This window comes from Amphibalanus amphitrite, unplaced genomic scaffold (genome assembly GCF_019059575.1).
Source record: "Amphibalanus amphitrite isolate SeventyFive unplaced genomic scaffold, NRLGWU_Aamphi_draft 000689F_arrow, whole genome shotgun sequence".
Classification (NCBI taxonomy): Eukaryota; Metazoa; Arthropoda; class Thecostraca; order Balanomorpha; family Balanidae; genus Amphibalanus; species Amphibalanus amphitrite.
The window spans coordinates 249,550-275,984 of record NW_024882183.1 but is presented as its reverse complement, the minus strand read 5'-3'; the positions used below and the strand labels follow the sequence as shown (position 1 = coordinate 275,984).

General features: G+C 48.1%; 1 protein-coding gene across 1 annotated transcript in view; it reads right to left on the bottom strand.

The window, feature by feature from the left end:
• LOC122364648 overlaps window positions 1-7,738 on the bottom strand; it is a gene marked incomplete at its 3' end in the record, with an annotated part of 56,829 nt that extends 49,091 nt beyond the window's left edge. Inside the window, exon 1 of the mRNA XM_043335255.1 lies at window positions 7,587-7,738. The remainder of the gene's footprint in view (window positions 1-7,586) is intronic.
• Window positions 7,739-26,435: the final 18,697 nt, after the last annotated feature.

The window sequence follows — 26,435 nt, the reverse complement described above, 5'->3', positions numbered from 1 at the left end:
TCTTTGAACGGAAACCCGATAGATGTTCCCATGCAGCTCAATGACAGGCATCATGACATTCGATAACTCTTTCTGAAAAATTTAAAGCGATATTCCGAATCGCAGACGATCGTACAAATTGCATTAGGTCTGCCTACCATGGGCATTCGGCATCGATCCGATAAGTTATCCGTGAAATTCAAATTTGCCGGCGCGGTGCCGGCCGATTGTGAGCAGGGTCACGCCCCGCGGCGCGATCAGGCAGTCAGCAGGGTTACGCCTGCGGCACGATCAGGCAGTCGCTGACGCTGCCCCGCGCCTGTCAGGAGCCGCCCCAGATAGCATAATAAAGGCGCGGGCGCCCTGAGTTCATCGGCTCACCGCCGCGCCGGCTGACCGCCGCGCCGACCGACCGGCCAACTTGGCCGCAGCGTGCCACGGGTATTTATCAGAGTACTCTGTGACACTGGCCGACCGGCTACTGATATGGAGAATATCTGCAAGGCTGGTCGGATAGTGGCAACAAACGATGAGAAAGGGTACAATCTCCTCCATTTTAGTCGGCTGGGAGACCATGCAATTGCCAATTAAGTTGACCTATTGATATGAAGGGTCTGACTGACTCTTGATCGCTTTGGTGCCCGTCATTTGATTCTGATGAGAAGAACATGCGATCTTAAGCTATAGGCATAGTTCCGCTGTCAGCATTTTTAGTTTTTCTCTCTCTCTCTCTCTCTCTCTCTCTCTCTCTCTCTCTCTCTCTCTCTCTCTCTCTCTCTCTCTCTCTCTCTCTCTCTCTCTCTCTCTCTCTCTCTCTCTCTCTCTCTCTCTCTCTCTCTCTCTCTCTCTCTCTCTCTCTCTCTCTCTCTCTTCTCGCTTAGTCGCTCCTCTTTTACTTCTAGGATGTTCCAATAACGGTATAAATTGTAGACGATATAACGAACGAGGGCCATTTTCAGCAAGAATAACAAATAAACCCTTACAAAAACGTGTCAATATCTTACATCGATAAATTCGTGAGACAAATAGAATGGTTAAAGCTAGAAGCACTTATAGTATTTGAATATCATATGGAATAATATTATAATGCTCAAGAGAAAACAGGAACACAACAAAGGAGAAGTATGGCCACCTATTCAACATTCGATAATTAATGGATAGAGCTTATTTCCCGCAATTCAATCGTCAATACAATCGTCACCAATCTTAACCCTCGCCCGCACATGCCATTTCCCCATCCTAGAACGCACATGGGGGGGGGGGTTGCCACCCCCGCGCCATTTCGTTCCTGTTGGAGATAGAGCTTAGCGGTAAAGACCAAAAATATTATTTGGGAAGAGACGAATCTAATGATACCCAGTTTTACCTTTTCAGGTCAGTCATTGACCTTCCAGGTCAGGTCAAACTAAAAAATGTTGCTGTTTTGGGTCACCGTCGGATATCAAGTGCGCTGCTTATCATATACCGATGACGATGCCGTTTTCTGGTGCCAAGCCAGCTAGAACCTCTTTGTCACACTACCCGACCAGATTTTTGCTGCTGAGGTCATTTCAGGTCAAGCTAGGTCAAGGTCAATTATATGTGTTTGTATGTCTGTGTGTGTCTGTGTGTATACTGATGTGTACCGATTGTTTATGTGTCCATATTACATGAAATCATGATTTTAGAAGCTTTTACCAAAAATGCAGTAAAAAAAAAAACTTCACAAAAAGTAAATTCAGCTTGCCTAAGACGCAATTATCTTAGATGACCTATGTTGGCCTTGACCCTGACCTTGACACCTGTACATCGTCGAACAACATGTTCCATGATATGTGGTGGGTAAGACAGGCAAAAAAGGCCGAAATCAAGGTGTCAAAAGCTCACAAGGCCCATAGCCAACGCAAGATGTTGAGAATTGGCCATTTGGGTCATGACATGACCTGAAAAACAAGGTTTATATCTCCGAAACCAAAAATCACAGAAACTGGAAATTTTCAGTGGACATCAAAAAAGGATAGAGGAGCAGCTATACGAAAAATTATCCTTCTAGCTCTAAAAATGTCGAGTGCAGAGCAGAAAGACTACCTGGCGGGGGGTGGCAACCCCCCCCCCCCATGTGCGGGCGAGGGTTAAATCCATTATCAATGAATACAGGGGGAATCAAATGCAAATTCATCGGACTTCGGAGTCATAACTATTCAAATTATTGGAAAATCATATTTTCTCAATTACAGAAAATGATATCAAACCTCCGATCCTAATCATCAAACAGCCTTGAAAAATCCTGCTCAGTGCACACGCACGAACTACACAATCTGACTAACTAATTGGATGTCTCATTAGTGCGCTTCTATGTTGCAAATATTAACGATGATAGGCAATCATCATGAAATGCGTGATACGATAAAAAACTTAAAAAAACATTACAATGTAGTTTTGCAGTCACGCCCAGCAATAAAAACTGTGACTAAATCTTGCAGTCTCGTCCTGCAAATAAAACCTGTGGCTACGTAGTAGCTTCTGATCAAATCTGTTAGGCCCTATTTCTTAGCATGTAAATCTGCAGCAGAACCAGACCGCCTATCGCCCTCGGCCTCCGTCCCTGTTTTGCTAACGACCGCTCGGCGGCCGGGCTGACCTCTGGCCTTTGACCAGGCCATCAGTCACGCCAGGGGCGGGCATTTTCCGGCCGAGTGTGTAGCCATTTTCCGCCGACTAGCCCCAGTTCCGTAACTAACACGCAGATTTTCCACCGGTACAGTGGATCAGAGACGCCGGGTGGCACACGGCAAAAGCCCGCGAGCTGAGATTGGACGAGACAAAGGCCCGTCCCTGTATAACATGGCATCACCTAGGTATATCCGTCTACCGCCCTCCGTCCACCGTCCACCGTCCACCGTCTACCATCTACTGTCCACCGTCCGCCGTCCATTGTCCACTGTCCACTGTCCACTGTTTACAGTCTACCACCTACCATCCACCACCGTCCACCTTACACCGTCCACTGTCTACGGTCTAACATCACCGTCCAACGTCTAGTGTCTACCTTCCACCATCCACCGCCCACCGTCCGCCGTCCGCCGTCCACCTTACACCGTCAACCCGAGTGCCCACTGATTTACGCCTGCCTAACTCGACTGATGTATACTTATTCCGTTCCCGTTCCTGTTGGAACAGCATGAGCAAAACAATCACCTGCTGAACCGCCGCGGCAAAGCCAATATTGAACGGGGAAAGGTGGTCTCCGCTGGCCAATATGCGTATGTTTGAGCGCTGCATAATGACGATATTTGTTTCAGCACGGCAAAGATGAATGACTTCGGCACCTTGTTCTGAAATGTATGATGTCTAAAAAGGCTGCCCGATATTTATTTGAATTTTAATCGCGGTGACAGCAGCTGCCGGGCGCTCATTTTCCTACGAACGCATATGAAAATTAATTCACACGATGACTCCTGTTAGTCAATGCATGCGCACGCAGCAACCATATACTTTTGTAAGCATTTTATTTAGACATAAGTAAAAAAGACAGATTCTACGCATAGTGGTTCGTCAGCTTCACAGCATTTTGAAATCTATTTTATCTAAATGTAGCATAAGCATTGTTGAAGTTGTGTGTGTGTGTCAGTGTGTCGACAGTGTCTATAACTTAGGTTAGCACACTAAATTAGGAGTGTACGGCAACGCATCTAATTGTTTACATGGTGTGTCAAAAGTGGAAATAGCCGGTGCGCCGTCTGGCAACCCGGCAGCCCGCCGCCATAGGGAAATTCATGCTTTTTGTCGCTTTTTCGCTCCTTATGAGTCACTTGATCTAATAAGAGCTTAACTAGGAACGAGGCGGGTCACTTGGACGTATTCGAGAGCCGAATACGGTGTTTTGGAGCCAATACCTGGGAAACCCTACCCGCCCAATGCGAGTTTTTAAGAGTCTGCATGCCCAAATTAACGTTGAGCGCGGCCGTTTTCGGTCGGTTTTCCGCGACCTTCTGGCGAATTCGCCTTATTTATTCAACCAGGGTGGGCTGATTCGCTTAACTAGGAATGAGGCGTTGAAGAGAATTATTCAAGGAATAGAGCAATGCAAAAATATTTTTTGTATTGTTAAAACTGTATCCGCCCTCGAACGATAAATATTGTTGACCCATCAGAAACACATCCCCTGGAATGCGTTTGGACTTGGCTGGATCTAATATTAGCGAGTATCTGCTAATGCAGTTTCTTGGCTTACACAGTACGCACGCAAGCATACATACTTCCTGCCCTTGGTTATTCCTCACTTGAATGAAAATTTTGCTATAATAACTATTCCAAGCAGTTAACAGGTTTTAGTGCAGTGCCAAGTCGGAACCGTTCAGCGCCGCCAGTCTCCCAGGCGGCGCATAACGGCCGCCGCCGGCCGCCGCGCCGCCGCTCTGGCAGGGTGTTTGACTTCATATCTCTGTTGCTAGAAAAGTTGTGGACCGATTTACTTGATTCCTGCATGAAAAGATCCGCCATTCAATTCTTAGCAGATAACGAAAATTTGACGTCAATTGCACGATCCGCTGCCCATATTGTGGTACTGCCATCTATTGACAAGGCTGGCGAACTAAAGCCGGGCGGCTATTTCCACTTTTGACACACCATGAGAACCATGATTTTAAATAACTATTTTCTTACATGCTGAGACATAGTACTTGTGTGTCACCTTGTCGCAAGCACAAGACACTTTTCACCTGTATTCAGCGTTATTCACAAGCGGCAAATACTTTTTAAGAAGACACATTCGTGGGGACTGTGAATAAAAACACATTAATCGCTACGTATTTAAAGAAGGCGGTACATAAAATTCGAACAGAACAAGTCGGCGACGGGAATTGTTGGGACACAATCTCCCTACAGCCGCTCACTGTCGAAGATGGACGTTAAAATAACAATTTGTTTCAATAAGATTGCTTCAATAAACATCAGAGGAGTGCCTCGCGTTTAACAAACCATTGTATGTGTAGTTTCTGGAGCGTTTCATAACCCATCGCTTGGGCTGGATGGAGGGGCTAACCCGCGCCCCACTGGGGTCTGCGTATAACACGCCCTACTGGGGGGGACTCTCCATAGCCCCCTCCTAACTCCGAAACTACTTGGCCGATCGTCAAAATTCAAACGGCGTCTGATAGCCCCGGAAAAACTGTCCAGCGAAACCTAATTTCATTGACCTCAAGTTCACCGATGATCAGGTCAAAGTAAAAATTATTAGCATTTCGGCTTGTTCACATTTTGGGCTCTGGCCGCCGTCTTACATGGCAGATCAGGCTCATTTTTGGTTTACACAATCGTGAACAGATGCTCTACATATCTTGAGGGTACCAAACTTGTACTTTGATTTTCAGGTCAGGGTCAGGTCATCACAGGTCACGGAAATATTATATCATGTGTCGGTCACGTGACACATGTTTTATGGTTCATTTAGGCCATATATTTCAAATTTGATGTCGTCTGTGTCATTCGAGGTCATTTTGAGTCGAATTTAGCTTAGGTCAGGTCACTTTCAGGTAAAAAAAGTCAAATTTTGAAGTTTAAATTTTTCAACAAAAAAAGGTGTCTATTGGATGCAGTTTGAGCTCAGGAACACGATGGTGCTATTTATATTGGTGTACGATGTCAAATACGTACTGAAAAATTGATTTGAAAAATTAATAATTGTGAATTTTTTACAATAATGCGTATAACTTGGCCATCTTTAAAGATATTTAGCTGAAACTTGCTAGAGTTAGTCATACATAAGCATGCGTTTTATCACATATATTCCGGTTTTTTCGAAATGTCAAAAACTAAAAAAATAAAATATAAATTTTGAGTATTATTATATAAAATTTTCGAAATTTTCAAAACTTTGAAAATCCGAGATAACAGTTTGATAGCGCAGTCAATTCTGAGTCCTTTCATGCAAAGACATTGGATCTAGCTTAAAAAACTGAGCTCTTGGGAGCGATTGCCGTGGCTCAATGTTTTGCGTCGAAATCGGCCGAACATGACGTCACTCTGACGTCACTGCCGGCCGACCTATGGTATGTACGAAGTTCAAATTTTGTCACAAGGTGTCAAATTAATGCAGCCGAAGGTACTGTAAGTTTGGCGTCGATGCGTCAAGTGGTTTGGAATTTATTGGGGCGCGGGTTAAACATGCATAATTAGCCAGTCAATTAACCAATTAACCAGTCAATTGATCAGTCAAATCCAAGTCACATCTTAACAGATGGTCGTAGAAAGACGACAAACATCAAGCGGAAACTCCAAGCAAGGCGAACCTGAGCACTAGTTTTTCCTAGAGTCGATCTTAGCTCTGGTCAAGGTCAGGTCAAAGGTGAAAATTACAACTTTCAACATTCGTGGCTGCCAAGTCCGGACGATTAAATGTTGTTGGGAAAAATCACTTCGGACGAAAAGTAGGCTAGGAAGAAAAGTACCGTGCTTGAGGCATCACATAAAAAGTCAAAGCCAGAGGCAGGTGAGCCTATACGGCCTTGGGTGAGCCTGTGAGATCACCAGAGGTCATCACATAGGTACGACTTGTTAAAAAGAGTAGCGCGGCACATTGGCCATTTTACTCATGGAACGCAACGGTGAGGCACGTATCGCTCGAAATTGTTCGAATAAGCATAAGCATGCCCAAACCACCCTCTCCATGCCAGCAGGCACAGCGCTATTGCGTAGACACCCGTTGTCCCAAAATAAATGGTGATGGCGGCGTCGTCGGAAATCTGGTGGTGTCCGACCCGCATCCATTGGGAAGAGCGTCGATTAGATTACAACGAACTTAGCGAGATCGATCAAAAAGGAGTAGCTTGTTATCGATCAGATGCTAATTTCGGGAAGCTATAGAACTTGAATCATCCTCTCTTATGTACATATGTACAGTCTCACGACAGTGATGACCTCTGAAGTCACATCAGCTGCCTGCAGGCATTAGCGGCTAGCAGCACCCAAGAGTTGTGCTAACAGCCTCATGTGTTCGGTCGACAGCGTCATGCAGTCGGTCGACAGCGTCATGCAGTCGGCCGACAGCGTCATGCAGTGGGCCAATAGCGCCGGATGGCCGGTGCAACAGGCGACGCGGCGCCGGTCGGCCGGCCGTCTCCGCCGACCGTGGCTCCCGAGGGTGCTCTCTGCTGCAGTGCAGCTCCAACAGTAATCCTCGCGCCAGACCTCACAGTCGAGTGTGTTCCCCAAACTGCTTGCCTTGTAAAACACACAGCGCGCCATGGTTTACCGTTTTAGGTGTAAAATAATGACAGCGTCCTCTGTTTTAATCATTAGGTACAAGCCGTGCATGCGCTTATGTGTCAGACCCATGGTGCCGCTGCCGTCTAGAAAATGTCACCTCGCTCTAATGGTCGCCATGCTGCTGCCCCATAAATACATAAAACCAGTTTCGGGTGAATCACACGTTGGGTCCAAAATGGCACTCTCCTCTGCCCTCGCGCCATTACGTGGTTGGGGTCATGTTACACGGGGTTCGACAGCCCTCCACTGTGCCCACAGCCCCTGGCACGCCTCCCGCCCCTCCCCGACCCGTGTTGCCCTCCTCCGCGGCGTCTGTGGGGGATGGGGCGGTCGGCACGGACCGGTCCCTGACCCGACCTCACCTGGCTCTCCTGTCAGACGGCCGGTGACGATCTCTGCCCCTATCGACTGCCGGCGACGCGGCGGCGGTCAACAGTTCGATCTGGGCCGCGGCGGCCGCTCAGGGGCTGCGGGCGGGGACGGGCCGGCGCGGCGCGCACTGCTGATCGGCCGAACCGCGACGCTGCTCTGCTAACGTCGACTCCGGCGCGGCGACCCGGGCCGACTGGCGACCGTCGGCGGCGACGGGCGCTACGTGCGCTGAGCGCCGCCTACCTGGCTGCGCCGCGCGCGCCGGCAATGTCGATACGCTACAAACACCAGGGCGGCGCGGCCGGAGAGCGAGCCCCTCCTTAGCCGGCCAAGTGACTGTTGTTGTCGACACGCCACTCCGGCGCCGGCCGCCCGGGTAATTCGGTCGAACCCGCGAGCTCAGGCCCGCCCGGGTAATTCAGTCGAGCTGGAGCCGCCCAGTACCCGCCCGGGTAGGTAATTCAGTCCAACTGGAGCTCAATGCCCGTCCGCGCCAGCCGGCCGGGTCCGGTAGGAGCAGTGGCCGGTTTTGTGGAATTGTTGTCCAGCGATTGGCGCAAGCTGCAACAACACTTGTTTTGTAAATAAAGTGTGGCGATAGCAAATTCTTAGAAGTGTTGCCAAATAAATGATGTTTTGTGCATAGATTCCTGGGAGAATATTGGCAGTTAATGATGCTAGGTTTATTGGATATATAGAATGTGTCGAAAAAAGTTTACCCAAAAAATTTCAGACACAATTTAACATTTGCGGTCCACTCGTCTGAATTGTACACACTTTTGTGTATACGATACTTAACAGATGCAAAAAGTAAACGGTAAAGTTTTCAGGTAATTTGGTAGGCTGAAATCGTAGAACGTCAAAAACATTCTACAATTTTGGTGCCAAATCAACCTGTTTTCAACACCATCCATGGTAAGTGTCAATAATTGACCCGTATGACACCCCAACCTGCATAAAAAGCATCGGGAAGCAAAGAACGTGCCCATAAATACTGCATTCTTTATCGGAGATAGAATTCCCAGTCGTGCTTGCAAATAGCAATGCAGTGTAAGTGTAAGTATATACAAAGCAGAGGTGCTAACCTATAGCAAAATGCTCAAATAATACATTTCCGCCTGCCTGAAAAGATGTGGACTGCATTTCGAACACCTCACTCACACTCCTCGGGTTCTGAAGAAGAGTAAAGTGCACTGCAAGGCACTGCTGAGTGCTGATGCATGCCTTTTTGTCCGTTGTTGCAGTAAAGCATAGGGTGGGGATTTATTTTTGGAAGAACTGTAGACGGCCTGGTAGACGGTGCTCTTTGAATTTTTCCTGCACGTACAAAATCACAGTTGTTTTATAACGATCTTCGATCATTTATTTGGAGTGCACTTGTAACGACAAAAATGAACCTATTTCATTCAATATACTCTTCATACTCATACTCATACTTCATCATATACTCTCCATATTTTGGGATATCACTGCGTTAAAAGTAGTTGGATGCTGTCTAGAATAAAGATTTCATTCAAATTTATCTGGGTAAACTTTTTTCAGTTCAGGACACTGTCATTTTAAGCTTGCAATACGTCATCCGTATTTCACCGATTTTATGCGTGTCACAGTGACACAGTTAAATAAATCCCGGCATTAGCTTAAATTGAGCCTTTTTATAACTGCTAAGGTCCTGCAAGCATCTGATCAAATTCTATAAGTTGTCAGATGCTCCTAAAGGTTACCAGCCGGTCATTTCGAAGTAACAAGTATTTTTTCATTTGGTAAATATACATTGCATAGATAGGTACCTATACACATATGTCAATGCGTATTATGCAGATAAAACGAAAAATCAGTTTTGAAATTGAGTTTCATCAAAGTCTATCCAACAATCGAACAATCGGCCAATGCAACAATGTTTTCTCTTTTTATGATGGCCTTGACACGGAACAGCCAAGGTTGATGCTCACCTTCTGTGCATAACAAAAAAGGACGAATGTTTTTATTTTTCTAGATAATTTAATCTGTGTTATTCCTGCTCAAAAATGCAAACTGTGCATTGCAGATGCTTCAGGCTTCGCCAAAAAAATGGCACCTCTACGGCGCACGCACCGTCGTTTCCAAAACACCGCGCGGCATAAAAAAATGCTTATTCGCATGCGATTCTTTTCTGAAGATGAGCTCCCTCCCCAAAAGCCGGGCAAGGCTCCTGGTCCCCAGTTGCGTGCAAAGGCTCCGAGCAGGCATCAGTGTCATCCGGAGCTGCGAAGCAATCTGACTGCAATAGCTTCGAGCGCGGCCGACAAATATGTTCAGAGGCCAATGTTTGATCTGCTTGGCAGGCAATGCTGCTGACGTCACGAGCTCGGTCGCCGGGGCAACGACGGCGCCTCATGCGCGCGAGACGCAAATCAATGCTAACAAGCCCGATCGGGCGGCGATGGGCGCTCGGTGGGCGCGGGGCGGGCGCCGGCTGCAGGTGCGGTCGGCGGCTCTCGGTCACCTGGCCGGCCGGCGGCGTAATTGGACGGCCGGCCGGTCCCGCCGGGAACGGCCGACGGTGGCCTGCGCGCGGGCGGCCGACCCTGACAGCCGCGCCATGGGCCGCCGACGGCACCGCGGCGCCGCGCGGCGCCGCCGCCCAGATCTCCTCTGATTTGATTGTGTTCGCCACCAGGGGATACCGGGGATATAGTGCACAGAAATAGTAACGTAATTAACCCATTTATGCCCAGGAATATTGACCATCATGAAAATCGATGAAATCAAGATATGTTACGCTTCTACCAGGGCCTTGCATGGAATCGAAAATAATTTTTGCCGGCAGCAAAAGTTTTTCGAGAAAAACGTAAAAAACGTGCGTTGCGAAATCGCAACGAAGGGCACACCGGGCACCATCAGCGTTGCGAAAACGCAACGACGGGCACATCAGACGGACATAAAGTACACTAAACTGCCGTATATGCTAGTTTGTTTTAACATAAAATTCACCAACTGTTGACAAATATTGCTGGAGAATGCGGAACCCACATCCCTCATGCTTTATTACCCGCCTAAGAACCTGAATGAGGGAGCATAACTTAAGGATTCGCGAACGGGGAGATGGCAACAAACGGTCATTATCAACAACAATTGTCCATTTAAAGTACCTATAGTGGCTGGCACGTACCCTGCGCGGTGCTTTCTTTTTGGAAGCTAGACAGAGCCATCAGCCCATTACCCTCTCATATGAAAACCCCAAACAGAAAACAATTTAACCGAGGATTGGGAGTAAACCTGTGCCTCGCCTAAGCGCTTATCCGCAATACCATTGTTAACCACCCTTCTAGGAGTAAAGTTAAATTCAAATGCAGGGTAGTCATGCCTACTCTAAGCAAAAAAAAAAAGAACCTATCCCGCTTTCACAAATTACCCGCGTAAGGCGTAGCGCGTCATAACAACTCGGCTTTAAAGTGTCTCCCAGGACCCATTTTATCACTTTTACACCTAATACAAAATTGTCATTGTCCCACTCTCAGCGACCTTCACTTGTAACCTCTCTCTCCGAGACAATGCCAGGGCAGACCAGTGATTCGACGCAGTTCACACTTTCCAAGTGTTCCGTTAATCCGTCCTTTCCATCTTCAGGATAGTAGAATCCTTCTCCTCCATGCCTCAACCCCTGTTTCGAGCTGGACGGGCAACTATATCGCATTCGAGCAGCTCCCATAGGAGCACAGGTCTGTAGCCGGATGCAGGAAGTGCTTGGGAAGGGGGTGGGGCTGGTTCATGGGTGGCCTGGATGGATGGGCTCAGCCTCGACGATTCACCATGCCCGCTCAGACCAATGTTTTCCCTAATTCCAAAAATGCTTCTAGCTCTAAAATGGTCTGATTAGACAGGCCTACCCTCAGTAAACAAACAAGCAATGCTTCACATCAACCACCTTATCAATCCGTGCAAACCATGAATTCTAAAAATAAACTATTATTTTCCCAGACGCTCTCATCACCCCTGCCGAAGGGGTCTGTTGCCCCCCCCCCCCCCGAGGGCGCATATCCCACATTTGCCGACTCTGGGAGTTATCTTTTCTAACGTAAGGGTCAGCGGATTGTATCCAGAGAATGACAATGCCTATCTGTCGTCTGATACCAGACTACGTCCCCATTATTTAGTACATAGTAGATCCAATTTTCAAAGTACCTCGCTATCTCTCAGCTCCGTTAGCATCGCCGACCGTTTGATGCAGGTCCTTTTCCTACCATGCGATTTTCAGATGCTCGAAAACCCATTGCGGTTAGTGAACAGCCCGATAATCTGCGAGAGAAAAAGAAATGAGTGTTTGATAGCTGTTTAAGTGAGTTAATGTGAAACGTGTCGCAACATTCACGTGCAAATGCACCTTGCACTTTACATACCTACACGTCCCTCACGACTACAAAACGAGAGAGAGAGAGAGAGAGAGAGAGAGAGAGAGAGAGAGAGAGAGAGAGAGAGAGAGAGAGAGAGAGAGAGAGAGAGAGAGAGAGAGAGGAGAGAGAGAGAGAGAGAGGAGGGAGGGAGGGAGAGAGGGAGGGAAGGAGAGAGAGTTGGGGAAGCGTGGAAGAGAGGGAGGAAGATTTGGGAGAGAAGGAAAGAACCCACAGCGTACCACAAGTGAAGTCTATTTGATGTTCCTATACTTCCGCTGCACTGCCAATTTGCCCCTCGTTGCGTTTTCGCAACATCCCTGTCTTTCCGATGTGCCCAACGTTGCGTTACCGCAACACGACTGTAGTCATATTTGAAAATAGCCACAAACCCTATTTGCAGCATAATTTGTTAATAAAATGCATATTCTAGCTATTGAAGGGACTCTGCAGAATATGTTCACACATTATTCATTACGATATAATTAATCACTTAATCTACTTATTTTGGTTTTCGTGACGTCATCACTGACGGGACCTTCGACTTCCCTCTGGGAGCTCTGGACGGTAAGTTACCGGCCGCACAGACTTGTAACTACGTAGCATCATGCGCACAACCATGCTAAACGCGCTGAAACTTGTCTTATCGGTGAGACGCCATTACACACTTCTCAAGATTTGATCACGTCGACGCTTGCTTGTGTTGCGAAAACGCAACGAAGGGCGTAAATGGGTTAAGTTTTGTCGCACAAATGTTTTAGCGATCGGCGCGTGAGCCCTCCAGCCACCGCAGAAAACGTACTTTTCCTTTGTTGGATGGTTCCCAACACAATTGCTCATGAGTGGTCAGGATAATGATTCATGCACACACACAACTTTAGAAGTAACGGGAAAGCTGAAAAACACTGCTTAGCCTCTTGGTGCGAATCTATATTACTATTTGAGGAAGGCGTAGTTTCTGTCTATTACGAAGGTCGCGACATGGTGCTACGTAGCGCGGGTTACAGGTCACACCGTTGCACCTTCCGCGCTGAAGTTTGCGCAACTCATAGAACAAGGATGGACAACGTGCCTTTGATGGGTCTCAGCTCGATCGGATCGATAGCGAGCGCGTGGCGCGTGCCCAAAAAGTGCAAATTCGCGTCATAGACTTTACATGTATAAATCGGCTTGCAAAAACGGGCGAAAATGGCTAAATTTGCCCGACACGGGTCCGGTCCCGGTGCAATATCTCGGTAACCGTGGGCCCGACCGGTATGGGGAAAACAGCATCGTGTAGAGAATCGAACGGGCTATCGAATGGTGTGCGGTGCAGGGGTTGGCACGCGCCACGTGCACCGGGGAGGACACTTTCTTTTGAAAAATGGACGTTCTGGACGGATTTTGGAATTTATATTAATTTCAGGTGATCGTCAGACGGAATGAGTTGAAACAGCGCCTATTAGCAATAAAAATGTACCGTCTCTCATGGAAAAATTGTGAAAAGCTAATTGATCAAAAACAATGTGGAAAAAATCGCTGAATTAAATGGTATTTGTCCAAAATGTGCCACTAAAAAGTTACACAGATTTTGCCGCTTAACCTGATACGCTTGACAATTGAAAATGCTATCATTAGAAAGAGCATTCAATTCTCTCCAAGATCCAATCATCACGTTTGCATGACAAGCAACTGTATTCTTAAAAAGATAAATGTTTCAAACCTCTGCAAAACGATTTATAACCCGCGCCCCGTAGGGCTACCGGCGGACCCTACCACCCGTAGGGGGGGGGGCCGTTTCGGCCCCCCCCCCCTAAGATCTCGGAAAGTTACCGGCCGATTTTCAAAATTCAAACGGCGTTAGATAGCCCCACCCGGGAACTACCTTGTGACCAAATTTCATTGACCTAGGTCAAACCGATGACGTCACAGGTCAGGTCAAAGTTCAGATTTTCACCGTTCACAGGCAATTCAAGAAATGTGCTGTGAAAGCGAGTAAATTGGTAATTTATTGAAAACCATCGATGGTACATTGTTCGTCAAACACATACTTTGCTATCTGAGGTCACTGATACCAGGTCAGGTCACAGCGAGGTCAGGTCACCGGGGGTCACAATATGAATGTGTCGTGTGATACATGTTTTATGGTCCATTTTACATGACAAATGCGATTATGTGGGTTAGGCAGCTTTTGGGGCCAGCCTAGGTCACGTTTTGGTGAAGGTCAGGTCAAGGTCAGGTCAAATTAGGTCAAATTTCAAAGTTGATATTTTTGCATAAAATGGGTATCGATTCGATGCAGCTCGTCACGGGGAGTCTAATGGTGGTCTTCGTTTTGCTCTACGAGTTCTAGAATTGCCAAAAATTGAGTTTGAAAATTTTACGTCATCATTTTTGAACAGTTTTTTCGCTATAACTTGGCCAAAAAACGAGGTATCGATCTGAAATTTGGTATGTAGATAGAAGACGGTAGGCACTATCACATATATTCCGGTTTTTTTCGAAACTCAAAAAACTTTTTGGATTTTTTGGCGAATATATCCAAAAAAAATGCTTTTTTGATTTTTGGGGGTCAAAACTCAAAAATTTCAAAAATTCGAGATAGCAGTTTTGTAGCCCTGTCAATTCTACACCTTTTATGTCTTGATCATTTTTCTGTATCTTCAAAGCTGTAGTCCTGACAGGTCTTCTCGCGAAGGTCTTTTTTCGGTCGAAAATGACAGAACATGACGTCACTCTGACGTCATTTGTGGCCAACCTATCATAGCCTCTGGAAAAATTTTTGGTCACAATGTGTAAAATTGATGCCCGGAGGGGTCCTGAAAGTTTGGTGGCGATATCTCCAGCCGTTTAGGAGATATCGACCAAAAAGGACAGGGAGGGGCCGTTTCGGCCCCCCCCCCCTACGGGGCGCGGGCTACGGCGCACGCACCGTCGTTTCCAAAACACCGCGCGGCATAAAAAAATGCTTATTCGCATGCGATTCTTTTCTGAAGATGAGCTCCCTCCCCAAAAGCCGGGCAAGGCTCCTGGTCCCCAGTTGCGTGCAAAGGCTCCGAGCAGGCATCAGTGTCATCCGGAGCTGCGAAGCAATCTGACTGCAATAGCTTCGAGCGCGGCCGACAAATATGTTCAGAGGCCAATGTTTGATCTGCTTGGCAGGCAATGCTGCTGACGTCACGAGCTCGGTCGCCGGGGCAACGACGGCGCCTCATGCGCGCGAGACGCAAATCAATGCTAACAAGCCCGATCGGGCGGCGATGGGCGCTCGGTGGGCGCGGGGCGGGCGCCGGCTGCAGGTGCGGTCGGCGGCTCTCGGTCACCTGGCCGGCCGGCGGCGTAATTGGACGGCCGGCCGGTCCCGCCGGGAGCGGACGACGGTCGCCGGCCGGCGGCCCGCGGGCGGCCGACCCTGACAGCCGCGCCATGGGCCACCGACGGCACCGCGGCGCCGCGCCGCGCCGCCGCCCAGATCTCCTCTGATTTGATTGTGTTCGCCACCAGAGGATACCGGGGATATAGTGCACAAAAATAGTAACGTAATTAAGTTTTGTCGCACAAATGTTTTAGCGATCGGCGCGTGAGCCCTCCAGCCACCGCAGAAAACGTACTTTTCCTTTGTTGGATGGTTCCCAACACAATTGCTCACTGCTCAGTGGTCAGGACAATGATTCATGCACACACACAATTTTAGAAGTAACGGGAAAGCTGAAAAAAGCTCCTTAGCCTCTTGGTGCGAATATACCTATGTGTATATCAATTATAGTTATGTTATGTTATGTTGATAATATTAACGTAGGCTTGGGTGTGGGGATGTATAATCTACTTTTCATCAATTTGCGATTGCAGTATCAAATACCTTTAACGCTCGCCGGCCGAGGGGGGGGGGGGCGGCGGGTGCCGCCCCCCCCCCCTCGCGAAAAAACCCATAGGGTTTTTTTCGCGATATCTCCGAACACGATGGCGATAGAGCGCTGAAACTTGGCATACCTGACCTTTAAATCAAACCGAATCTTTTGACATCAACCGCATTTTTGGGTCAGGTCAGGTCACTGACCTATGACGTCATAAGTGAAACTCTGCACGGTCTTCAGATGTCGCAACTTCGCAACGCCCTCACTGCCAGAGGAGATGCCACAGGGAAATGAAACTTGCAGGATCTAGTATCCATTATGAGTCTCACAACTTGTATATCTCAGATTTTTCCTAAAGATCATATGAGGTCAGGTCATTTTCGTGACCTCACCATTATAAGTCAATGGGAAAAAATGAAAACTGCTATTCTGACGCCGGGAACGATCTCCAACTATCTCAAGCACACAGAATCGTGATTTGATGCACTTCTTGCAAGGTTAGATGCGTCACTTTTGCAATGTTGACCTTGCGTGACGTCATTTATGACGTCATCAAGGTCATATTAGTTTTTCGTCAATAACTTCCGATCAATTTAACCCGGCAGGCGGTGGGCCTCCCAGCCACCTTCCGCGTGGTGGGGGGGGGGGGCATTTTTTTGCCCCCCCCCCCTCGTATCTCCGAAACTACTGGACGGATCCGGAAAATTCAAACGGCGTTCGATAGCCCTGTCAAATTTGTCGAAGGGAACCAAATTTCATTGACCTCGGGGTCACCGATGACGTCACAGGTCAGGTCAAAGATAAAATGTTTCACCGTTCACGGGGCTTCTAGGGAAAGCGCTATAACACCGAGTAAAACGCATTTTGTCGAAAATCAGCGATAAGGCGTCAGTTGTCTAGTACATATGTTGCTATTAGAGGTCACTGGTCATACCAGGTCAGGTCACAGGTCAGGTCACCAAAGGTCACCAGGGGTCACCACATGAGCCCAACTTTACTAAGGTTGTGCGATGCATGTTTTATGGCCAGTTTTTCATTTCCAACTCAATGGTATTGGTTATAAGACCATCAGGTACGGTTTAGGTCACTTTCTGGTGGAGGTCAGGTCAAGGTCAGGTCAAAAAAGGTCAAATTTCAAAGTTGATATTTTTGCATTAAATGGGTATCGATTCGATGCAGCTCGTCACGAGGAGTCTAATGGTGGTCTTTATTTTGCGCTACGAGGTCTAGAATCGCTAAAAATTGAGTTTGAAAATTTGACGTCATCAATTTTAAAGTTTTTTCGCTATGACTTGGCCAAAAAAAGAGGTATTGATCTCAAATTTGGTATGTAGATAGAAGGTGGTAGGAACTATCACATATATTCCGGTTTTTTCCGAAATTCAAAAACTTTTTAGATTTTTCGGCTATTATTTTCAAAAAATATATTTTTGGATTTTTTGGGGGTCAAAAAAAAATCGAAAACCCGAAAGTGCAGTTTTGTAGCCCTCTTGATTCTACACCTTTTATGTCTGAAACATTTTTCTGTATCTCTAAAGCTGTAGGCCTGACAGCTCTTCCCGCGAAACCTTTTTTTGGGTCGAAAATGGCAGAAATGACGTCACTCTTACGTCATTAGCGGCCAACCTATCATAGCCTTTGGAAAAAAAATTTGGTCACCATGTGCGCTAGCTACTCCAGGGAGGGTACTGAAAGTTGTTTGGTGACGATCGGCGCAGCGGTTCTCGAGATATATCGGAAAAAACTAAAGGGGGGGGGGCAAAAAAATGCCCCCCCCCCCCACCGCCTGGAAGGTTAAGCTAGCGAGTCGGGAAAGCCACCAATGGACTCAGGAAGACCTGCCGATTCGAATGATATGCGACGTGACCTCTTTCGACCAACTTCGTGACCTGGGGGTGCTGACCTGACCGTGACCTGAGGTCAACACCTCAAGTTGACCTGACCCAAACAAAAGGTATATTAATCGACGCGCCGGAGCGAGGCGAACAAAATGCTGCCAAAATCGCGGCTCTGAGGCCCCTTTATGCGAAGTTATTCACCAAAAACTGAACCGTACCTATGGGCACTTGACCTGACCTCAGAGGTCACTGGTTGACCTAGGACCTTAAAATCGGGTATCAATCTCTGCGTCTCGTAACGGCGCACACGCTCGTTTTTTTCCGCGACGCGCTAGCTCCACCAGGGGCGAAACGGCGAGGGGGGGTCGTACCCGCCCCCCCCCCCCCTCGGCCGGCGCGTATGTAGAAAACCAATAGGTCCGGCGAGGGTTAAAGGGACCCTCCCACCTTCAAAAAAGTTAATGAATTGGCATGAAAGTGATGTCGCTCGGTTCAGAAAGAGCAAAAACGAATATCTACCAAATTTCATCGAAAAATATTCACCGGTTTTCAAGATATTAGACTTTTACTTTTGTTTACTTTTTGGGATCTCCGCTGTTCCTAGCGACTTTATTTGAAAGTGCGGCATTTGTTGCGCGCAAAGCAGCATATACCACCGCGTGCTACAAAACGTTTTAGTCAAACATTTAAAAATCGTTTGATATCTGCGCTGACGTCACACATTCAGAGGGGTATTCCTATGCCCCTCTGAATCAAAATGCTGCAATTTTGAAATTCAATATTTCCGACTTAACCCGCGACCGCCTGGGGGGGGTCGGATCCGACCCCCCCCCCCTCCGTTTTTCTTGAATAACTCATGAACCACTTTCGCTATCTACTTGAAACCTGGCATACCTTCTCCCCTATCAATTTGACGTCTCCTGTGCAATTTTTAAGAAAAAATTCCCAAAAATTTTTGAGATATATTGATTTTAGTGATGTAACTACATGGCGTTTTTAGTCAAAAAGTGGTAAATGTTTAAAAAATCGCCAAAAATCAGGGTTTGAAGCAAATTGCAAATTAAGGGCATGAAAAGACGCAGCTCAACGAGTTCTTTAGAATGGCTATCTCGGATTTTCCATAAAATGCGTTTTTCACCCCTAAAAATTCAAAAAACTATATTTTTTGGAAAACAGCTTATAAAATCCAAAATTTTGGGAATTTCCAAAAAAAAACGGAATATATGTTGTAGAGCTCTATTAGAACATTAGATGCCCCAAATTTCAACTTTCTATCCTGATTTTTGACCCCCAAATTGTAAAAAATAGCTCCAACATGCATAGGGCATGGTGACGTCATAAGCATTTTCGTGAATTAGAGGCACTTCTGAACATCGCATGTGAAAACAAATGGCACCACTAGATTCCTGGGACAAAGCTCGTCTAGAAAAGTGCATTTTTATGTCAAAAATAAAAAGTTGAAAAATTGACGTTTTGCTTAGCCCTCGTTTAGTTATGTATAGTATAAACGATTTTTTATGCTTTCGATGCACACTTATCACCAGCACAGTGACTTGGGGTCATATATGCCCATTACCATCGGATTCGGCGTGAAAAATAAGCCATAAAACATGTGTCGCACGCCCATGTAGCAGAAAGTGAAAACCGTGACCTTTCGTGACCTGACCTGACCTTGACCTGTACTTAGTATGACCCCTATACGCACATGGTACCTTCACTAGGCCTTTGAGGTCACTTTTGGCGAGTTTCGAGCAGCAGCTATCGATTCCGCTGTCCGTAAGCCGATTCATGCAAAACCCCTGAATTTGACCTTTGACCTGACCTTGACCCGAAAGTTGACCTCAATCTTAAAATCTTAAGAGTGCTTTGGGAAGGTCTCGTAGAGACCTTTCGAACGCCGCCTCGCGGGGCTCGATACGACCATTGGTTCTCGAGATAACAGGGGGGGGGGTCGGATCCGACCCCCCCCCCCCAGGCTGTCGTGGGTACGGAAATAGCCCAGGCGGTGCCGGGTTAACCCTCGCCCGCACATGCCATTTTCCCATCCTAGAACGCACATGGGGGGGTGGTTGCCACCCCCCCCCGCGCCATTTCGTTCCTGTTGGAGATAGAGCTTAGCAGTAAAGACCAAAAAGATTCTTTGGGAAGAGACGAATCCAATGATACCCAGTTTTACCTTCTCAGGTCAGTCATTGACCTTCCAGGTCAGGTCAAACTAAAAAATGTTGCTGTTTTGGGTCACCGTTGGATATCAAGTGTGCTGCTTATCAAATACCGATGACGATGCTGTTTTCTGGTGCCAAGCCAGCTAGAACCTCTTTGTCACACTACCCGACCAGAATTTTGCTGCTGAGGTCATTTCAGGTCAAGTTAGGTCAAGGTCAATTATATGTGTTTGTATGTCTGTGTGTGTCTGTGTGTATACTGATGTGTGCACCGATTGTTTTTGGGTCCATATTACATGAAATGATCTGAGAAGCTTTTACCAAAAATGCAGTCAAAAAACTTCAAAAAAAAGTAAATTCAGCTTGCCTAAAACGCAATTATCTTAGGTGACCTAGGTTGACCTTGACCCTGACCTTGACCCCTGTACATCGTCGAACAACATGTTCCATGATAGGTAGGAGGTAAGACTGGCAAAAAAGGCCGAAATCAGGGTGTCAAAAGCTCATAAGGCCCATGGCAAACACAAGATGTTGAGAAATGGCCATTTGGGTCATGACATGACCTGAAAAACAAGGTCATATCTCCGAAACCAAAAATCACAGAAACTTGAAATTTTCAGTGGACATCAAGAAAGGATAGAGGAGCAGCTATACGAAAAATCAGTCTTCTAGCTCTAAAAATGTGGAGTGCAGAGCAGAAAGACTACCTGGGGGGGTGGCAACCACCCCCCCCCCCCCATGTGCGGGCGAGGGTTAAGGCATTTCTCGATGTTGTGAGTGCCGAAACCGGTAATTGTGAGCCAGGGACCCCATTTTGGCTATCTCAACTCAAATCTAATGTTAAGGTGGGAGGGTCCCTTTAAAGGGACTATCCCACCTTTAACATGGGGTTTGAGTTGAGATAGCCAAGTTTGCGGCGAGGTTCAGAAACCACTATCTATCTAGGTTGCAACCCCCGCGGCCTCTTAGTGTTGAAGACATTCGTTCCCTTCATTTGAAAATGAAGCGCAAGGCCTTATCTTCAACATGGAGCGACCGTTAGTGTGACGTCACCTCGTTTAGTCATTCTGATTTAAATGGGTTTGTTCGTTGAAAAATCGCTTAAAACTTGGTCTGAACTTTGTTGTGGTGCCTACAGAGTAAAAAGAATCAGCTTTATGACAGTAATGTGGCCTGGAGAAGGAGGTAATTTTGGGCTGTGACGTCACATATTTGAAAGTTTGTGTTTGGAATATGGGAAGCCTAAGATGTTTAATGAAAAATAAATGCCAGAACCGTGTTCCTGGTCATCCAATCTATAAAGTCGGGCACAAATTAACTGGTTTTAACAACATTTTAGAAGGTGGGATAGTTCCTTTAATCATACCCAGCAAGTAGGTAACACTCGTATCAATCACTTAAGGAAATATACATTATTTCTTTGACAATTGGCTCAGAAAATGTATTTTTAGAGTGGCGACAGCAAACAAGAATTATGATCATATAGGTAAGACTGGTTAGAAGTGCCGGTAACTTCTAATGCATTCTATATGTATATCGGAATTGTCTGTTCGGTTTGCTTTGTTTCGCCCGGTCGCTCGGCGCTGACCGCTGCCGACTGGTGAGTTCCGTCGGCAGTTGGCAGCTCGGGGGGAGGGGAAGGCCGAAGGTGGAGTGTGTCCAACTAGATTGGGCTCGCCTGGCGGTGGCACGGCCCACCATTGATCAGTGCGAGCCCGCTGCGCCGCCGTTTGTCACGGTCCAACAAAAAGTCGCCAACGGTTACTGTGGCTAATCCCATTCTCCGGGACGGCGCACACTTGGAGAGCTCTGAAAGCCAAGTCACGTAGAAATGCGGGCGAGTTGCAACAGACGACTGACGAGCTTACCGAAGAGAGGTATTTCTAGTTGCTAAGCCTAATGTCTAATGTCTACATATATAGTGCCGATAGCGCCTTGAGCCCAATGCCGTTCGGGAATGCATGTGTCATGCAATAGGATTATTTTACTCCGAGTATCGAAATAAATCACTACAAAGAAATGTTCTAAATATGCATTGGAGTAGCCTGAAGTGCCCCTGACTCTAAAGTCTAAACATTCCCAGATTCTCTGTCTTCCGATCCCCAAATAAATACATAGTTAGTTCGCCGCACTGCTGAAGCCTGAGCAGTGAGCGGGAGGGTCCAGCAGACCTGTCGCTGCATTGAGATGACCGATTGCTCGCAGGCACGTACCCAGGATTTCGCCCAGGAGGGGGCTACCTGCTTTCGAAGGGGCCCCCCACAGTGTACAGGGCCCCCAGGTTCCCCGGGGGCCCCCGGGAGTCATGAAGAACCTTTCGATGGTGGGGGGGGGGGGGGGCATAGCGGGTCCGGTCTCTCCTGCAGACGTAGGTGAGAAAACGCCACGTGTGCTGGGAAAACGCAATTCAGTTCTTTACAACCTAATGTAGCATTTGGTTGTGATTTCTTGCGTTCAACTTCATCAAAGTCAATTAAAACGGTCTCTGTAACGGTCTAAGCCTTGAGAAAATGTGGAAAATTGGAAAGTAAAAATATTTTTGCTTGAGGAGTGTGCATGAAACGCACGGCATTTTATGAACGAGCGCCTCAATTACTGAACATCCTCCAATTCCGGATATGTAGGTACCTATATAATATAACAGTGGGGAATAAATGTCTCGTTATCGGAATTCCACTATCTGGCAACTAGCCCTATGTAAACGCGGCTATTATATGTTTCACTAGGAAACGAGCGCAATTGTACTTTTAGCCAGAAAATAAATGCTTGGGTAATTCTGAGACACTCTGCATTAATTGGAGGAATAGGACTTAGGAGGAAATGCGATTGCAAATCGACCCACATCCCTGTGTTAGCCAATGACGCCTTTGGGGTCAAGGTTGGGGGGTATTCAGTTTAGCCTTTTTGTTTTTCTGTGATATCTCCGGCACCGTGAAAGATATTGGCTCCTTCAGATGAGTGCCTACTCCAGTCACTACTTATATCCAGTAGCCAGTAGCCACTCAGATGATTTGGGATCAATCAGGTGATAAGCGTACTTTCAGACGACCAGGGGCCCCCAGTCGACCAGGGGTTCCCAGGCGACCAGGTCCTCCAGATGACTAGGGGCCCCACTGCCCCAGGCGACCAGGGCCCTCCAGGCGACCAAGGGCCAATGCGATCAGGTCCCCAAAGCGATCAGGGGCCCCCAGGCGACCAGGGGGCCCCATGCGACCAAGCCCCCGGCTACCAGGGGCCCCCAGGCGACCAGGGGCCCTCTAGGTGACCAGCGGCCCTCAGGCGATCAGGGGCCCCCAGGCGACCAGGGGATCCCAGGCTACCAGGGGCCCAAGGCGACCAGGGTCCCCCAGGCGACTAGGGGCGACCGGGGGCCCCAGGCAACCAGGGGCCCCATGCGACCAGGCCCCCGGCTATCAGGGCCCCCTAGGCAACTAGGGGCCCCCAGTCGATCAGGGGCCTCATGCGACCAGAGGCCCCCCATGCGACCAGGGCCCCCTAGGCGACTAGGGGCCACAGGCTATCAGGGGCCCCCATGAGACCAGGCCCCCGGCTACCAGAGGCCCCCTAGGCGACCAGGGGCCAGGAAACTGGGGGGCCCTTGGATGACTGTAGGGGCCCCTCGGGTACCCAGGGCACATAAATGAAACTTGAATATCAATTTTTCTTCCGAGTAAAAGACGTTTTATCCAGTGTTTAAAAAATATCCTGGGGCCTGAGGGGCCCCCTGAGCGCCGGAGGCGCTCAGGGGGGGGGCCTTGGCCCCCGTGGCCCCCCCTTGGGTACGTCACTGATTGCTCGGAATGTCCGTCAAGACTCCCCGTCATATTTAGCTCGGATTCAACCAAGATTTAGTACAGATTCCAAACGCCTCGGATTGAGAAACTTACACACAACAAACACGTCTTGAAGTATGCATGATAGGTGCTCCAACTTACTCGGCGTTTGTGTCACCTAGCTGTTTGACCTGCAAAGGTCAACAAATGTCACGACTCCCGAATTTGCACAGCAGTTTGTGGCACGCACACCTAGTGGAGCTTGAGCGCTGAAAATGGCACATAACACTTGTACAGTTTGCATGGACCTGGAGCTGCTTCCCTTATTATATCAATCTTTCAATAGAGCATCGAGCAGCGAAAGTGTGCTAATGAATTGTCATGTCTTATTGAATATAAATGGAAACAACCCTTGAAATATCAATTCTATCCCTTACCATGGCGCATGCTAGGGCCGCATCGGGCATTCTTCTTTTGCATATTAGTCACGTGTGCATAGCATTTTTGACGAGGCTCCAGCTCATTTATTTTGCGAGAACTTCGATGCAGTGATCTTTGCATATCTAGAGGCCAGAGCCCAGAGGGGATAATTGTTTAAATTGTGAAGGACCGCTAGCATCTTTTGCAACATAACGGGCCGAGCTATAAGCTAAAGCTTGCAACAATCCCTATGTAAACGGGGCTTTGTCATGATTATCTTGCCCCAGGGGCGCCGCCAAGCAGAGGCGCACCCAGGATTTTCCAGGGGAGGGGGTGCGGGCTCAAAGGGGCCTCCGTCCGCTTGCCAGGGGGCCTTTTCTCTATCGAGGGGGCCTCCAAATGGCTTACTTTTTGACGGCCTCTGTATGTTTAGTGACGTTCTTAGCGTTATAAGTAAAGTTAACCCTCGCCCTGGCAGGGTTCAATGCGATTCCCCTAAGGTTTTTGAAGATAGCGTAAATTCGGCGGCGCGCGGCGCTTTCTGGCTGCGCCTCTGTCCTGCCTTGCGGTACAGCATGCACACAGGCGCAGTACCTACCCCGCCATCTATTGACAACAAATGGAACAGCATCAAGACTTCTTAAAAATCGGGTTCAATATTCAAGCTTTTTGTAGCAAGTTATGCTTTTATTGATAACCAAGATTACTATTTCATTAATTTTCAAAAATATATTTTTTAGGCAAATCATGCTCACAGTCTAAAAATGTAAAGGTTTTTACCATAGAAATGTTTTTACCGGTTTTTACCGACGCGGCAAAGAAAATAAAGGCAATGAGTCGACATTTTTGGTGACTATGATACAGATACAATAGCGCCAAATTCCAACCAGCATCAATAACAACATGGATTATCATCCCTCATCGTTATCAAGGCCGTATAAGAGAGGTAGAATCATCCCGCAATTTCCAATGGACCGGTCGCTAAGCATTAGCGTGACGTCACTGGTGGAGACCGCGCGGCGCCCGGCTCCAAGCCGTATGTCGGGTACATTTGGCACTTTATCGTTGTTATTATTGAACGTAACAACTAATGACTCAGTCTTAATAACTTTTTTACCCACCTAAAGCTGATTTCCTTGCCGATACATTGCCGACCCGAGCCCCAGGGTTGACAATCTGGGGATATGGGTCGGATGGGCGACCTCGCGACGGGAGAAGGAACGATTGCAGTTGTGTCCCGCACCGCCGATTGCATTCTCTATCTGCACCCGGAGGGGGGGGGGAGCAGGGGGCACGTGCCCCCATCGGATCAGGGGGCCTCTCGGGCCCGAGGGGCCCTGCGACGCCAATTGGCGGCTGAGGGTCCACGCTGGCATTTTCGACTCAGAAGGGCCCCACAGGGCTCGAAAGAACACCTTATGTGCTCCGAATAGCCACACTTCTCTCCATAAGAGTCACACACCGGCTTTTTATTGTCCCTTGTCGGCATTTGAGGGCCCCTTGCCGGCCTCTCAGGGCCCATTGGCGACCTCTGAGGGCCCTTACCGGCCTATCAGGGACCAGCAGCTCTAAGGGTTCCACACACGCCTGTGATGACCCCATAAACCAATGGTTGAAGGCCCCCACAACGGCGCCTGCGAGGGCGCTCACCGGCGGCTGTGAAAGCCCCAAACCGGTGCCCAGCTGAGGGCCCCACACTGCCACCTCTGAGTTCAACCGGCACCCCTGAATGAAGTCCTAAAGGCCCAAACCAGTGCTTCTTAAGGCCATATATCGGCGGCTCTGAGGGCTCAACGCCGGAGCCTCTGACGGCCCCAGACGGGACCTTCGCATCGGACGGCCAGTGGCCACTCACCGGTGACTTTTGAGGGCCCCACACCGACGACTCTGAGGGCCCCACCGGCGTCTGAGAGTACCTTGCTGGTCTCTGAGGACTCCACAGGGCTACTGAAGACACCGCAGACCTCTTGAGGGCCCCTTGTCGGTCTCTGAGAGCCCCTGTCGGCTTATAAAGGGTTCGAGCAAGCAGCTCTAAGGGTCCCACACCCGATTGTAATAACCCCACACTGCAGTGTCTCTGAGGGCCCACAATGGCAACTGTGAGGACCAGTGTTCGCCACGGGCCCCAAAATCCCCAGCCCAGCCCGGCCCGGGCCCATGGGTTCAGAGCCCGGCCCAGCCCGTAGCCCGCTCTTGGTTAACGTTAGGCGGCACGGGCGGACATCGATAGCAGCGCCTCTATCGGTCACTAGGGAAAGCTTGGCTGTAGGCGACGAAATACCGGCTGAGTTGTCACACGTTGAATAGGTTTATAGACATCCGTCTTGTGAAAAAGTTGAACTTTTGCCTTCAATATTTCTACAGGCAATTTTAGAAGTGTCTTCACATAGATTACAAAACCATTTAGATTATTCTATTCACTTCAAGCCTTTCCTATTGT